At 41.0% G+C, this 17,090-nt stretch overlaps 1 protein-coding gene across 1 annotated transcript in view; it reads right to left on the minus strand.

The window, feature by feature from the left end:
• The window catches only part of PRICKLE1 (prickle planar cell polarity protein 1), a 266,282-nt gene extending 249,609 nt beyond the window's left edge, over positions 1-16,673 (minus strand). Inside the window, exon 1 of the mRNA XM_055581202.1 lies at positions 16,664-16,673. The gene's annotated coding sequence lies outside the window, so the exon portion shown is untranslated. The remainder of the gene's footprint in view (positions 1-16,663) is intronic.
• Positions 16,674-17,090: the final 417 nt, after the last annotated feature.

Raw genomic sequence — 17,090 nt, forward strand, 5'->3', positions numbered from 1 at the left:
TTTACATTTCAGAAAGGAGAAAAGGAAAATAAACAAGTAAACCCAACCCCCCAAGTTAATCACAGATCATGATAATCACAAAGACGTAAATAAACAAAGTAAAGTGTGGAGAGACTGACTTTAAAGGATGAGGTTGCATTTGAGTTGAGAATTGATGGATGAAGGTCTTTGGGTCATGACTGCAAACTGGGGCAGACTGATGAGTCATTTGAAGCACACAGGCCTAAGATGGAGTGATGATGTTGATAATAATGACAGCTATTACTTCTTGAGCATTTCCTGTGCATCAGACTGTGTATTAAACATTTTATGTGCTCTATTGTATTCAGTCTTGGCAGGAAGCCTAGAGATAGGTGTTATTACTCCCACTTTCCGATGAAGAAACTGAGGAAGCCCGGAGATGTTAACTGTGTGTTTGGGTCAAACAGCTATTAAGTGGCAAATGGAACAACTTAGCTCTGTGTGATGGCAAAGCCTGCACTCTTTGGCACTACACCTTTTTCCTTTTTGGTGGTATGAGGCTGCTGATGCTGACTGCAGAGGAGCATGATGAAACAGGAAGTTCACAGGCTTCTTATGATGATGATGATGGCTAATATTAAAAACATTTAATAGTAATAATTTAACACTGTTGAGCATCTACTCTGCACAAGGCACTGAGCAAAACACCTTGTATTTATTAACTTGTGTGATCCTCAGAACAATCCTTTGAGATACAGGTGACAAAATTGGGGTTTAGAGAGGTTAAGCAACTTGGCCAAAGCCCCTCAACTAATAAGTGGTAGAACCAGAGTCACGCTTAACAAGGTCTGATCCTGAATATTGACTCTCTCCCCTCTGCTTCCTCGTGAAAGGAGCTAGGGCCTGTGCAAGGGCCTTGGACACACTTAAACACAGAGCTTCCCTGGCAGCACTAGTGGTAAAGAAGCAGCCTGCCAATGCAGGAGATGTATGAGGGACTCGGGTTCAGTCCCTGGGTTGAGAAGATCCCCTGGAGGAGGGCATGGCAACCTACTCCAGTATTCTTGCATGGAGAATCCCATGGACAGAGGAGCAGGTTATAGTCCATACGGGCACAAAGAATTGGACACTTGAGGAGAAACACGTGAGGACTAACACTGTTGTCTTAGCACACACACAGAGGAAAGCTCAAAATAATCAACTCCCCCCAAACCCACCATAGCTGTTTTTCTTCTGGCCTGGCTCCTAGTGCCTGCGACCTCTTCTCTCGTCACTTTGGGACACTTGCTTCAGAATCACAATGCTTTTCCTCTCCTGTGATGATTTATGAGAGATGACTATTATTGGCAAGTACCTGGGCATGTCACAGGAGAATTTGCCACTGTTTTCTATCTTTAGAATGAATGCTGTCAATCCAGCATTAAATTGCCTTCAATCATTAACAAGCCAGCATGGGTTTGTCTGTCACCATCTTTCCATAGGGAAGGGACTGCTGAAAGCCAGGTGCAGAGGAGTGAGTTGCGCTAGGAGGAGGCTGCCTGCCTGGTTGAGAGGCTCGAGGAGTGAAGTTGTAGCGAAGACTCAGAAAACTAGGCTGGAGAGGAAGGTGGGATCTCCCAGGGTTGTGATTTCCCCCAGGGGGGCTTGGAATGGAAGGTAGATGGAGAAACAAAAAGGAAACATCAGCGTTTTTCCTAGCGTGGTCCTTTCTGCTGGCTCCTACTGAATCAACAATAGCACCACGATAGCTCCAGTCTTTATTACGTGTCTCTGCACAATAACAATGACGGCATCAGATGGCAGTGTATATCTGGTTTGTGATTCCACGTTGTTGATTTGCTTTTCAACATCAATTAAATTACGAGACTTATCTCATTCCTGGCAAATCCACTACTTTGAGAGTTTTTGACCTGTTCTGCTTGGGCTGTTCTGTGGCTTGGATGGGGTTACTTGTGGAGGATGACCTGGCCCATTCTCTTCACCCTTTTAGTTACTCTGGGTTGGGATTAGTGGGATATGGCTTCATTCCCTGTGATTTGGGGTTGAGCAGGGTTGGGTTTGGGGGAAGACTAGGGCTCATTCTCAATCCACCAACCCTAAATTTTCAGGTCCCTACCAGTGCAATTTCAACATTGGCCAGCTGGTTGCACATTTCGGAGTTCCTATTATTTTGTCAAACAAATCTAGAAAGATGATGGGATCTTATGCATTCAGAGAGTGGTTTTATCTTCATGTTAATCTTGGACTTTGGTATGAAATGTATTTAACATTGTTGTTCCATCTTCTTTTCTGTCCAGGCTAATTGTATATAATTAGCTATTCATATAACATGCATTTAAAACTGTTCAGTGCCCAAAAAGGATTAAAAGTAGGTTTGTACAATATTTTACAGTGCAGTTTTATTATTAGAACTTTTTGAAAAGGCTCTGAATGTGTAGGTGGCATCTCTAATGTGTAGAGTTGGAAAGAGCAGTAAACCAAGGGATCACTTACCTCTTCTCCAGTTCTTGCTTTGGCACCAACTAGCTTTGTGATGGTGGGCCAATGCCCTTGTCTTTTTATGTCTCAGCCTCCACATTTGCAAACCAAGGCCACAGGTGAAGAGTGGAGGATGGGAAGGCTGCACTAGCTGACTCCTATGCATCCTTCCAACTATGATTATTTTTTCATGAAAGTGACCTTTGACTTCTATAAACTGTCCCTTTGTGTTACTGTCAGAGGCAGTGACTTGACTTGAATGCGCTTATATTTTAGCACACCAACATATGGTTTCTATCCTTATTTTAAAATCATGATGGAAATCTTTGCAGTGAATTCACATGCCAGCCTGGCTTCACAGGCTCTGATTGCTTTGGTGTGGCACTTGGGTGAAAAGGTTTCCACTGATTCTTTTAAATTGTAGAACATGGGTTTCCAAATTGCAACTTTGAACATAATCTGTTCTTCTTAGCCCAGGCTTTGTTGAAGCCTTAGGCAGCAGATATCAAAAAATCAGCCAGCTTTATGCACTGACTTTTTTTCTTTAAAATCTTTTTGGCAAGCTTCACTGTGCTTGCCTCACCCTCATACACAAGGGGACTACTTTCCCAGTTAATAGAAGAGCTAAAGACCAGGCTAACAGGTTTGCTGCCGTGCTAATATGGAATAATCTCTGATAACTATAATTAACTTGTATGCGCCTGTCATAGGTTGACTCACCAGAACATTCACACCGTGCAGGATTGCTATTCCTCTTTGAGAGGCAAGCAGATGCTTCCACCAGCTATCTGAAGCCCCAGTGCTGCAGCCTCAGTTTTCTACACATTTATCCTCGGCAGAAGCACCATCTATTTTAGGAAGGTATTTTGATGTTACCTCTGGGATACAGTTTCTCCAAAAATGCTCTCAGTGAACAGAACAGCTCTCTCCCCATGTGACAGTCAGCCCCAGCACGTGCTGTGGCAGAGGAAGCTGGCCTGAGACCAAAGCAGCTCGTCAGCACTGGGTTTATTCTGGGGCTCAGTTCCCCACCATTCGCTGACAGTTCTGACTGGCTTCCTCTCCTGGTAGCCAGTCCTGTTGTGTAGAAGGGCTGGACAAGGTGCTGGGGAATTCTCACTAGGGTGCATTCATGAAAATGAGGCTGTTGCTGGGCTTCCCATTGGGGCTCTTCTGAAGACATTTCAGAAGGACAGTCTTTTCCCTGGTAATGCTGTGGGCTGCCTGGCTCCTCAGGGAAAGCTGTTCTTCCTTGTATGGGTTTAGGAGAGCGCTATGGAGACTATCTCTTCCTTCCCTCTTTGGCAAAGGTGAGAATCAGGATGAGGAAGCATTTAGAAAACAAAAGAAATACACAGTTCTATTTAATATACAAATAAATGTGCATAGAAATAAAAAATAAGGGATTTATGTGAAACAAGGCCATGATTTATTTTCTAGATTTGGGCAAGGTAGAATTGTATCAGACAAGACAGATCTAACCCAGTGAGAATAAGGTAGTGAAGTCTGCATAGGAATTAGTAGTGAGTGGGTGTTTCCAAGTAGTTTCTTAATGAAATAAACTCTAAGGATGCTGTGATGGTCATTTTTTTCTGAACCTTTTTTTTTTTTTTTTTTTGGTTTCCTGGAAGTCTATCTTCTTCATATTCTCAAACCCTAACGCCCAGCACCTAAGCCACATTAGTAAGAGAATCTGCTGCTGGTTGCTAGTGACATTTACCAAAAACACAAAGTGCCTCAGAGGAAAAAGAAGAGGAGTCTGTTCTTAAAGCTGTTTATAGTAAATATTTTTAAAATTACAGAGTAGCGGCTGTCAGATTTTCTGAGGTAAAACAATATTTGATTTGTTTTCAGGCATCTTGGAAAAGTCTTAACTTGTTCTTTCTGAAATTTTCCTTTTTCTTTTTTTAAGGATCATGAATTCCCCCCAAATGGTTTCTTATAAGTCAGTCATTAGAAGTAGTACAAATTTATGTGTGTGTGTGTTAGTTGCTTAGTCATGTCTGACTCTCTGTGACCCCATGGACTATAGCTCACCAGGCTCCTCTGTCCATGGGATTTCCCAGGAAAGAATACTGGAGTGGGTTGTCATTTCCTTCTCCAGGGAAGTGCAAATTCATAAACCTCTCTAATATTATCCTGTGAAAAGGCAGGTCTCACCACAACATGTGTCTGAGTCAAGAAAGTTATACAGACTGTTGACAGGAAGGGCTGTGTGATCTATCACCTTGGCAAAACCAGAAAAACTCCCTTAAAACAATTATACTTCAAAGCCAGGCAACATCTTCAAAATGTCCCTATTTTCTTCTAACCATTAATGATAGTCCCTATTTGTTATTCTTTAAAATGCTAGCATTTTCAGAGTGAATGAATAGGAATTCTTATTAAGGAGATAAGCAGGGCAACACTGCAAAGAAGACAGGGCATTTTCTAGATAGGATAATCTGTTGTTACTGTAATTACAATATTTTCAGTTAAATTGTTTCAATTGTTGGGCCACTGCAAAATAAAATACAGTTTACATTTTTCTTCATTTTTAGAGTTTAAACAAAGCAGTATTTTAAATGACAGCAAAAATTACACTCCAGGATTTTCACCTTTAGAATTCCAATTTTGTTTTTTTTTTCTGATTAAATGGGATCTCAAAAAAAGTGTATCTGAGTATAAAAAGAAGTATCTGGAATACAATTACTTAAAAATGTTCCATTTTTGCATTTATAATACACTTCAGAATGTGGAATGAATATTTTATGCAAAATCTACTTTTGACTTGAAGATGGTTTTATATTTAAGTCTCTACCTAAATGTATTCTCAAAAAGAATACATTCAGCCACCCATTGTTTTCATGCCCAAGCTACTGTCAGAAGGGAGTTTGGTGATATTCCAAAAGTAATTTTTCCATTTGCAGAAAAGATGAATTAACATCTTTATGCTAATGTGGTATGCTCAGCTGACCTTTGATTCTTTCTATGGTTAAGTAAATATATGGCATAATTTTTAGGTTTTCCTATGAAAACGAAAGTCTGTCACATCTATCAAGACTCCAAGGTTGGAAATTCAGATTTTGTTGAACATCAAGTATACACCATGGACTCCCCTCACAGTATCTTAGTTTTCACAGAAAAGAGGTGAATATGTGAGGGTTGTGGACAAAGGCAGAAATGTCTTGGTAAAGTACTGTTTGGCGTGGAGTGTTGTCTCTGCACGACTCATCCTGCCCTCTCTTCTCTAGTTCCATCTCCTGTGCTTGGTCAGGCTGGGATTCCTGGTCTCTGAGCTCTCTCTTCCCTCTGGGCTCTGGTGGTGGGAAGGTTTGTGAGCTACTACTTTTGGCATAAGGTTAACTGAGCTGAAACATATCTTCCATTTGAGCCAGAGCTTAAAAGCTCTACTGCCCTCTGTGGTAAGCCGTTAAGTCTCCTGCCAATACCTGACTCAAGCAGCTAAAAGGTACTACTGTGTAGTCCTGTTAGCAAACACAAGTTCATGTGCCCGATGCACAGAGAGGACAAACATATCCAAAATGTCAGAGTTGGAGTAGAAAAAGGCTTATTTCAGGGCCTGCAAGGAGACCAGGTGGCTCATGCCTCAAAACCTCTGAAGCCCCTGAAGTGTTTCAGCAAGGCATTTTTAAAGGTAAGATGAAGAAAGGGCAAAGTTGGTTGTTGTAAACTTCTTGGTGTAGTAATCCTTTATTCTTGCAGCTTTCCACACAGGTTAGGTCACAATGTTCCTGTAACCCTATAATGAGACAAATGATATTCTCTGTTTTGTAATTTTTATTGCTATATGAGTAGAAAAGTGTTACCCTTAGAGGTCAGAGCCTTGGGAATGGGCTATCCTATATATTTCAGGCTATAGGCAACATTCTTAACTTGAAGCAGTAGTAACAGAATACAAAAGTTAAAAAATGGATCTAATACGGAGTCAGATATTGTTCTTCCCTATAATAGTCCTATCATATCCTATATTACATGGGTTATAGGTATACATAACCATATACAGGACTTAGAAGATACAGACTTAGAGTCATAGAAGATCAGGGCTGGAAGGAGATTTTGAGATCATTTTGGGCAGTGGGTTTCAGAGTTTCCCAAAGTATGAATGTTGGGGAAGGGGTCAGAAAGGAAGGCTCAGGCCTTTTCAACAAGAGCAAGCTAACTATTGTTTTATATATTGTGGTTCTGAGTAGTATTTCTTCAGGGAAGAAGTGCTCTGCCATTTTCTGCACTAACCTATTTGAGAACCACTGAGACTATCTTTATACAAGTAAGAAAACAGAGGTCCAGATTTATGCTGGGTGTTAATTCAATGTAACTTGCAAATAGAGATTTTACCTAGGCTGGAAATTCTTGCATAGCCAGTACCATGTATCATTTTGATGGAAACTTCTTAGCTGGAAAGCCATGAACAAAATGTTTATAATGGCCCATTTCTGGGATTGTTCCACTGTTGCAACAAACACCCTCAGCACGTGCGCATGTATGGGGGGGTGTGGGGACGCATATGCTGCTTGAATTAGGTTGTGGAGCCATTAATGCAACAAGTCTGCAGAACTTGGGGATCAGTCTGGTCCCCTCAGTAGCTGAGGGAGCAGTGCTTGGAACACTTCCTAATTTTTCCCACAATATGGCAGGCGCCACTTTCTGTAGGAATCAGATTGTAAATCCAATCTCAAATCCCTTGGGCCCCATTGCCACTAATGTGGCTTTGATATTGGTGTTGATTGAAGACCTTTGGATGTTTGGGAGAGGTCATTAATTTAATGAGAATGTTTTGTTCTGGGTGTGGCACCCAGGCCCTTGAGTGCACAGCATGTCGGTGGGAGGGCCAACAGGACATGGTCACTGGAAGCTGGTGTGGTAAAGAAGCCTATAGTCATGGCTTCTTTACAATCTGATCAAAATTGTTTGTTCTAAGTTTTCAGAGTTCACCTCAGGAAACCCGACATCCTATTTTCTTTCTGTGCACTACATTCGGTTCAGTGTGGTCCAACAAACATCTCTGTATGCTCTGTGCCAGTCATGGGCCGTGAACCTCATGTGAAGGATTCTGTGTTAACTTGGGCCAGGATATCTATATTTCTTTCCAATAGATTATTTAGAAATAGGTTTAAATGGGATTGACAGACTGATGGGTATAAGCTTAATGTCCATCAGAATAATATTGTAAATGAATGGAGTAAGGAAGTGTCAAAACCTACCTAAGTGGTCAGTCAATTCCAACCCATCATTGTCAACTGGAAATATAGGCTTTGTTGTCACCATATCATCTAAATTATATGAAGTAAGGAATCCAGACTTTTAAAATGTTGCCTATACTAGTTTTTAAACATTGGCAACTTGGTTAAAAAAAAAAAAAGGTAAAAGCCCACGTCTATGAGCTGTTCTCTTGTTCCCAGAAAGCCCAGTTTGTGACTAATGCTTTAAACTCACCTTTGAAGGTGATCCCTGCATTTGTTGTCGACTGTCCTGCTACGGGAAACATATTGTCTCTGAGGCTGTGATGCTGGAAAGCTTGCGCTGCACATATGGTTTTGTGGACATATTGTGGGCAGCCAATGAATGTTAATCACCTGCAGCAGTTTCAGCACCACTGTTATGCAAGCTTGAGAAAGCCATTGTAAAGCAGTTAGTAGCAACCCTGCAACAGTCATTGTGGGACTGCTTTGGAAAATGATGATCCAGAAATAGATCTCACTCACACATTTAAAGGCAATTATGAGCCGTGAGAGAAATATGATAATGCAATGGCCCAAAGGCTGAGGTGTTTTAAAATAATTTCTATGGATTGAAGAACAGAGTACCTTGCCTTCCATGAAGATTTAGTATATATATGCAACCTGGTTTCATGGAAACCATAAAATGTTCATTTGCTTGATTGGTATGATGGTTGTAGCTGCTTCTTCTCCATTATTATAATCAAAAGCACTTACCTTCCAGATTTTACAACTGTAGAGACAAAATTTAAGAGATCAGTCCCTGGAGAGAATAAAAGATACGTTTTTTATGAAAATGAGGTGACAGTGTGTACATTGCTCCTAACAAATAAATACCCTTGATATAGACTGAGGGTTTGTATTTTCTCCAAATCATATAATGGCATTTGGAGATGGGGCCTCTGGGAGGTGATTAGGTCATGAGAATGCAGCCCTCATAAGTAGAATTAGTGGCTTTATACAAGAAACCCCAAAGAGCTCTCTTACCCCTTCTACCATGTGAGGACACAGTGAAAAGATGGCCGTCTGTGAACACGAAAAAAGAACCTCATCAGATAAAAAATTTATGCCTCGCACTTGTACTTCCCAGTCTCCAGAACCGTGAGAAATAAATGTCTGTTGTTTATATGCCAACTAGTAGTCTATGGTGTTTTGCTACAGAAACCAGAACAGACTAAGACAGCCCTTATAATTAAAATTCACAACTCCAAAGCTGCCCTTCCTTAATAGAATACTTGATAGCATCAGTATTTAGGACTAAGAACAATCTTACAGATGATCTACTTCAACTCTAGGATGCACAGAGAAGTCAAGTGACACAGACAAACAATCTAAGTCTCCAGCACCAGGTACGGGAATCTAGCACATTTATAGTTTTATAACTTGTAGTTTCAATAACATACCAATGATCTAAAATCCATGACATGTAGTGTTTATAATTTTGCTGACGCAGGGATTTGCATGCACGCACTCTGGGATTTCTTTGAAAGGAATGATGCTAAAGCTGAAACTCCAGTACTTTGGCCACCTCATGCGAAGAAGAGTTGACTCATTGGAAAAGACTCTGATGCTGGGAGGGATTGGGGGCAGGAGGAGAAGGGGATGACAGAGGATGAGATGGCTGGATGGCATCACTGACTCGATGGACGTGAGTCTGAGTGAACTCCGGGAGATGGTGATGGACAGGGAGGCCTGGCATGCTGTTATTCATGGGGTCGCAAAGAGTCAGACACGACTGAGCGACTGATCTGATCTGATCTGATGCATAATGATACGAGTGCACTGAAATGAGTCACTTTACCAGTGAACCCACTCCAGTCCTCTTGCCTGGAAAATCCCATGGACGGAGGAGCCTGGTGGGCTGCAGTCCATGGGGTCGCTAAGAGTCGGACAGGACTGAGCGACTTCACGTTCACTTTTCACTTTCATGCATTGGAGAAGGAGATGGCAACCCACTCCAGTGTTCTTGCCTGGAGAATCCCAGGGACAGAGGAGCCTGGTAGGAGGCCATCTATGGGGTCGCACAGAGTCGGACACGACTGAAGGGACTTAGCAGCAGCAGCAGCAGCGCCTCGCTGACTGGTAACTAATCTCAACTTGGTTGTGCTGTTTTCTGCTCTAAAGGGGTCGTTTAGATTGTTTGGTTTTACTTTATTGCCTGCCTGTAGCAAGATTTCAATAAGATGCTTCTTAAATGAAGGAATGAATGAAAGACTACCATTTTATGGAGAAAATTATATGTTGTAGAAGCATTTGCAAATATGAGTATTCACATTTTCTCATGCTGTTAGTCTTTGTGAATGTTAAGGGTCAACTGTAGTTTGTATTAATAGAAAGGATATTCAGATAAGGAGGTAGAGTCTTCGGTGGTTTCTCCCAAAGGAATCTAAACCAGTCTCATGAATTTGTGGGGTTAAAAGGTAAGACTAAAATAAAGACTTAAAAATATTGCATCAGATTCTTCTAGTTCTAAAACTGACTATGAAAGCTACATCAGCCCAATCCAGTAAATCTACGTACTGTTTGATAAATTATTGCCTTAGGGATAAAAAATGTTATGTCTAGATGTTGAATAGTGTCATATGATCAAAACTCCCCTTCTGCATATATATGTTTAACTTGGGCAAGGCACTCAGCCTTTCTAATTCTTAGTTTCCTCATCTATAAAATTGACAATGACACCTGGTGCCAGAGGGTGTCTGGAAGTTCAGAGGGAGCCCTTTAGGAAGGTGTGTTGGGTACTCCCTGGTGTCTTTCCTAGCAGGCTGCCTCTCCTTCCTCTGTTGAACTGTAGTTGCCTGCTTGCTTGTCTGTGAGTATCCACATCAAGCTATTATTTGGGAGTGGGGAGAGGAATGTCTTGCTGCCTTTTGTATCCCTCTCAGTAAACGCTATTGAAAGACTACAGGGCATAATGCAAATGTAAGGACCTATTAGAATTCCATCTAGGAAGTCTGGTTTTTTTAAGTTGATGGTAGCAGGTATTCCTGCAGATACCCCTGTTAGTCCAACCAATGTACTCTGCTCAGTGGAGAAAGGTGGGAAGGTTGTGCGTGCGCGTGTGTGTGGGGGGGTACGTGGTATACAACAAAGAGGGGTCTTTTCTTGGATTTTGCAGTGGGTCGCATTCAAGCTTGTGTTATGTCACTGCCGCATACTGTAGCAAGATCATTGTTTCAAAGACTGGTTTCTTTTGTTAAGCAAAAAAAAAAAACCACAAAGATAGAAAATTATAGAAGCAGAATTGGGAAAGTCCATGGCTCTGAGATTACATTTAATACAATAATGTGTTTACTTGCTATAATACTTTATGGTTTTGTTCTCCACAAAGCACAATTTACAATGGTTTTACTAAAGGGTTTCAAGTCATCTTGGTACGTAATCTTTTGTTTATATGTCTTTTAATTACCCAGATCGTTTTTTCCTTGACTTTAGCTCATCTTAAGAATTTTCAGAGGGTGTGCCAGGATAGCTTAGGGGGCACCAAGTTTCTTGCTAGACAGCCAGAAAAACCACTATATATTTGTTCTGGGGAATCATAAAAAAATTAAAAGGTGTAAGGGAGTGGTCTTTGTAATCATACACTCCTCTTGAGCTCCAAACGAGTTATGTGCTCTCTCCTGAGTCTAAACCCAAAGCTATATATGGTATTGGTATGAAACAGAATCATGCTAGAGATAATTATGTCTGTCTTGAGGACTTGACCCAACCAGGCTGACACTTCATAAGGAAAGTCTTGGGATGCTGGCATACTTAGCATTTGCCCGGGGCGGTCTGCAAACCTACTCTATTAAAGACACAGGCCCTTCTAAGGGAAAGGCTCTGTGCTTGGAACTCCTCAAAACTTTTCACTTTAAGCTAATAGCAGGCTTTCCTGTGGGCACAGAATCCAGTAAATATACATTTAAAATGAATTTCTGATGTCCATTCATAAATGTATTATGTCTGGAAGACATAACATTTTCGGAGAGCAGAGATCTGTGACAAACACATGTTCATAGTTGCTTCGTTATTGTAAAATTTGACCTGAAATCCTGTGATATATGTCTCCTGGGGGAAAAAATACTGAACTCCATTGTTCTATCAATTGTGGATAATCTAATTCAGTTGCATTGTGAAGAAGAGGAAGCAAGAGCCCCAGAGCATACCTTGCTTGGTGTCCTCCTGAACTCTCTCTGCCAGTTCAGCTCAGTCCTGGTCTCTACAACCAACCTGACCCCAGGCAGAAGCCTGAAGGAGTTCCATCCAGACCCTGAGATGCTGTGGCAAATCAGCGTTTCTGCTGGTCTGGCTTTGTGTCCGGCTTCACCCTGGGTCCCAGCTCTGAAAACTGCGTTTCTGATCTGTCTTGTTCCCATGTGCCTGACTCCTGATCAAAGTCACCTAGAGCCGTGGTCCTTTTAAAGCTGAGTCTTCTGCTCCTGCTGGTTTCCTTTCTAGTGCCTGGAGCCTTTACTCTCACAGAACTAATGACAGAAGCCCTGATGATGATGAATATATTTTTATATAGAATATTATGTTAATAATAATAAACAATATTAGGTACCATGCTTATTGCTCTACATGCATCATCCTTCTTAATCTTTACGGACAATTTATAAGGTAAATTTATAAATTGATAATATTAAATTTATAAAGTAGATAATATTAATATGCCCGCCTCCCCAGCCAGTTTCAGTCCAGCCCCACTCAGTCTGCCCTGTTCTGCTACTGTTGATTCAGCCATGCCCCTGGTGTGATACTCAGTTTGCTGGTGACTCAACTGGATGGTGGGGAAGTAGATGGGGGTTTGACTTGAGACCAAAGTTGAGACTGTACAGACAAAAAAAAACCCCACAACATTAAATAAGTAGTTTATTTGCATTTTAGGAAAAAAACTAAACCTCTGATGTACCTTGAAATTCAGGAACACAACTTCATAAATCTTTATAAAGATCTTCATAAAGATATCATCCATAAATATTCAGGGATAACCTCATACATTTTTCAAAATTGATTATATGGTAAAAATGTTAATCAGTCTGTAGAACTTGTACTTTTCTCAGAGTAGATATGGTAAAAACGCATCCCTTGACTTTCACAGTACATTTAGCTCAGAACCACTTGAAACTGAGCTCTCGGTTCATTATTGATGCTCTCATCAGATTGTACTTTTGTGTACTCCTGTATCCACATTCCCATCTGACTTTCTGTATCTTCATATATTCTTACAATGCTTGATTTTTGACCAAAATATCTAAGTCATCTATGTCAGTCCCATACCATTTAGGCCATTCCCCATACCTAATTCCTCTCTGTCCCCAAACAAACCTCAGTTTCTTATATATTTATACTTTTGCTAACCTTCTACACATAGTTTTATTTACTCTGGTATCTACATCCCATTCTTTTAACCTTGACCTGTCTCTGCAGTTTCTAGTCAGTTGACTTTGGGTGACCTGGATAAGCCACTCTCTGCCTCTGAGACACTATCTTTGAGGAGGCAGATAATAACCACTCATGCAAAGTACTGAAAAGAGTGGCAGGCATGTAGGATATGTTTAATACAGGACGGCTAAGTGTTCTCTCCATTACAGACAGGTAGCTCTGATTTAGGAATTGTCCCATCTCCCACTCTACCATATGGGCAAAGGGCTCCAGTTGTGGGTAGAATGAAAATAATACTATTTTCAGAGCACCTTCTCTTGCTAAGCACTTGCATTATTTCACTCAGTCCTTCCAACAGTCACCAAAGAGGCCAGTGCCACCACATCATTACAGGTCTGGGATAATGACTAGTCTGGCCTTCAGGAAGTATTGTTCCTCCCTTGCTTCTCCGAGATCAGATTTCTGAACATGTCCTATGCCACCTTTGTGCTTGCTTGAGGTGCCCATGCAGTTTGCAGGGTGTCTTGTGGGTTTCCACATGAGAGGAGATCAGTGAACAGGAGCAGGGGCGGTCTTTGGGGATGCTATAAGAGACTTTCAATGTTTTGGAGAAGTGGAGGGCCTTCTGGTTACAGAAGTGTGTATACCTCCTGGATACTTTGTGGAAAAAAAGATCTCTTGAGTACTGAGAGAGATTAGGGAATGATAGAATTGTGGGATAATGTTAATTAAAAAGTAGAAACATTTTATGAAAATAACTTGCTTACTTCCGTTCTTGAGATGAATCATTGAGGGTTATTTGAAAAGGACTGGAAGCTCCTAGCAATGCCTTGATCTGAGAGTGAGGAACCGAGTGGCAGGGAGCCCCAAGACCTGTCTATTGTCAATTCTCTGCAGTAGCCCTGCCTTTTAACCTTGACCTGTCTCTGCAGTTTCTAGTCAGTTGACTGACTAGAACCTGCATGGTGGATCCTCCAGGGCAGGGGCAAGGTCTGGACCAAGGCATCCTTCAGGCACCCTGCTGTGTCTCTTATGAAGGGACTGACAAGGTAGGGAACCCTGGGGAGACTTTTGCCTCTACTTCCAATGCATGTGCATTTGCTAAGTATTAAGACTTCTGAAAAAAGAAAAAAAAAGACCTCTGTTGTGCTTCCCTGGTGACTCAGATGGTAAAAAGTCCATCTGCAATGCAGGAGACCTGGGTTCAACACCTGGGTCGGAAAGATCCCCTGGGGAAAGGAATGGTAACCCAATCCAGTATTCTTGACTGGAGAACTCCATGGACAGAGGAGCCTGGCAGGCTACAGTCCATGAGTTGCAAAGAGTCAAACATGATTGAGTGACTATAACTAACTAAGATTTCTGTTAGAGAGCTGGAGAGGAAAATACAAGACTTGATCCTAAACTCCAATGTTTGAGTCTTTAACATTGCTACTATAGGTTCTAAAGGGAAGAGAGCAGAGGAAACTGTCTGGGCAAATGCAACCTCTTTGTTGTTATGGGGCTTTGGTCTCAAATCCCAGTGGTTGAGATGAGCTAGGTTGGAGCTTGTGTTAGCAGTGAACCTGCCCTTTGCCTGTCTAGATTCAGGTGGAAGATGAAAAGCTGAAAGATAAGTTCAAGGTAAATTAAGTCTATATAGGAATAAGAGCCAATAAAACATAATCCTAAAGTTATATATGAATGAGAGAATGCTATGCGCATGAAGGAGAAAGAGTATGAGACTGGCCTTACAGGCATCTCCAGCTTCTGTGCTGGACTTCGTTTTGTGTCATCTCAAGCATGGTCTTGGCGTGCTCCCTTCTCAGGAAATCGTGAGATCATGTGGGAGCAACCTTCAGCTTTTCCCAGTAGCTGAAGTGTGCCTAAAACATGCATTACAGCAATCTTAGAGGGAGTTCTCTAAGTAAAAGTGTATTCCCATGGATGGAGGAGCCTGGTAGGCTGCAGTCCATGGGGTCGTTAAGAGTCGGACATGACTGAGCGACTTCACTTTCACTTTTCACTTTCATGCATTGGAGAAGGAAATGGCAACCCACTCCAGTGTTCTTGCCTGGAGAATCCCAGGGACGGGTGAGCCTGGTGGGCTGCCATCTATGGGGTCACACAGAGTCGGACACGACTGAAGTGACTTAGCATAGGATAGCATAGCATACAGTCATTTTCAAACTTTCTTTTCTGCGAAGGGATACTTCTTTTAGGCATAAAACCTATGAAATGCTAATATGTAAACTACAAAAATTATATTCTATTTGCATAAGTTTATTTTATGAGCTCAAATGTAGTGAAGCTTTGCTACATACTATCTTTAATGGATATATAACATAAGAAGGTTGAGGGGCGATAACTGTTTACTGAAAAGGAAGCTTCAAACTAAATTTTCAAAAGAAATCAAAAGTTCAGTAATACAGTTATAAAAACCCTAATAGTTTAAAGGCGGCATACAGTTTTCTCCATGAAGTAGTCTGAATAAGACATTAATGGAGAATGCCCAAAGAGATAAAAAAAAGAGTGATTTTCATTAAAAAAGTCAAGAAATTATGAAACAAGATCTGCTAAAAATAAAAAAAAATTAGGGAGACAAAAAGCAATTAAGAAAATGGATAATCAATTGCAATGCCCAAAATATTTTTAATAGGAATTCATGAAGAATAAACTAGTGGTAATGGTGGAGAATTAGTATTTTGAAAGGTGGTAAACAATGAACCAGAATTGAAAAAAGACATAGGTCTTTGAGTACTCTGAGGACCAATCCCAGAATGGATAAAAATAAATTCATAAGTAGATAGATGATGGTGAAATTGCTATCAAGGCACTTGCTAGGGCTGCCATAACAAAGCATCACAATTTAGGTGTCCTAACAAGAGAAATGTATTTTCTCACCATTCTGGAGGCTAGAAATCTAAGACCAAGGCACCAGCAGGGTTGACAGGGTTGGTTTCTTCTGAAGGTCTCTCTCCTTGGCTTGCAAATGGTCATCTTCTCACTGTGTCTTCGCTGAGTCTTAGCTTAGTGCCTGTCTGTGTCCCGATCTCCTCCTTATAAGGACACCAGAAAGGTTGGATTAGGTCCACTCTACTGGCCTCATTTCAACTTTATCACTTCATTATTGGCTCTGTGTGCAAACACAGTCACATTCTGAAATGTTGAGCTTCAACAACATGAATTTTGAAGAGCATATAGCTCAGCCTGTAACATAAAAGTAAGGAATAAAATCTTAGGACTGCCAATGAAAAAGACTCTCACAAAGGAATGGCCATCAGACTTGACTGCAGCCTAAGGGAGCATGAGCTTCCATTTACTGAGAAGGGATAGCAGTTATATATCTGGATTTTAAAAGAAGCTAAAATATTGTTAAAATGAAGCACAGTTAAGTAGATAATTTTGTCAAGGCTGCAATACTAATAAGTGAGAGGATTAGGCTCTGATTTTAAGCAGTCTGACACTCCCAGCCTATATTTTCAATCATTTGGCTACTACTAGGAACAAAAAAAATTATTATTTAAAAAATAACAAGGAAATATCATGAACAATTGGTGTTAATAAATTTGAAAACTTAGGTAAACTCTGTACTTTTTGAAAAATATAAATTATTAATGCTGTTGTTCAGTCACTAAGTCATGTCTGACTCTTTGATACCCCATGTACTGTAGCACACCAGGTTCCTCTGTCCTCCACTATCTCCCAGAGTTTGTTCAAATTCATGTCCATTGAGGTGGTGATGCTATCTAACCATCTCATCCTCTGCTGCCCTCTTCTCTTTTTTCCTTCAATCTTTCCCAGCAGCAGGATCTTTTCCAGTGAGTCATCTCTGTGCATCAGGTGGCCAAAGTATTAGAGATTCAGCTTCAGCATCAGTTCTTCCAATGAATATTTGGGTCAATTTTGTTTAGGACAGACTGGTTTGAGCTCTTTGGACTCCAAAGGACTCTCAAGAATCTTTTCTAGCACCACAATTTGAAAGCATCAATTTGTTGGTGCTCAGTCTATTTTATGGTCCAACTCTCACATCTGTACATGACTACTGGAAAAACCATAGGTTTGACTATACAGACCTTTGTCAGC

This window comes from Bubalus kerabau, chromosome 1 (genome assembly GCF_029407905.1).
Source record: "Bubalus kerabau isolate K-KA32 ecotype Philippines breed swamp buffalo chromosome 1, PCC_UOA_SB_1v2, whole genome shotgun sequence".
Classification (NCBI taxonomy): Eukaryota; Metazoa; Chordata; class Mammalia; order Artiodactyla; family Bovidae; genus Bubalus; species Bubalus kerabau.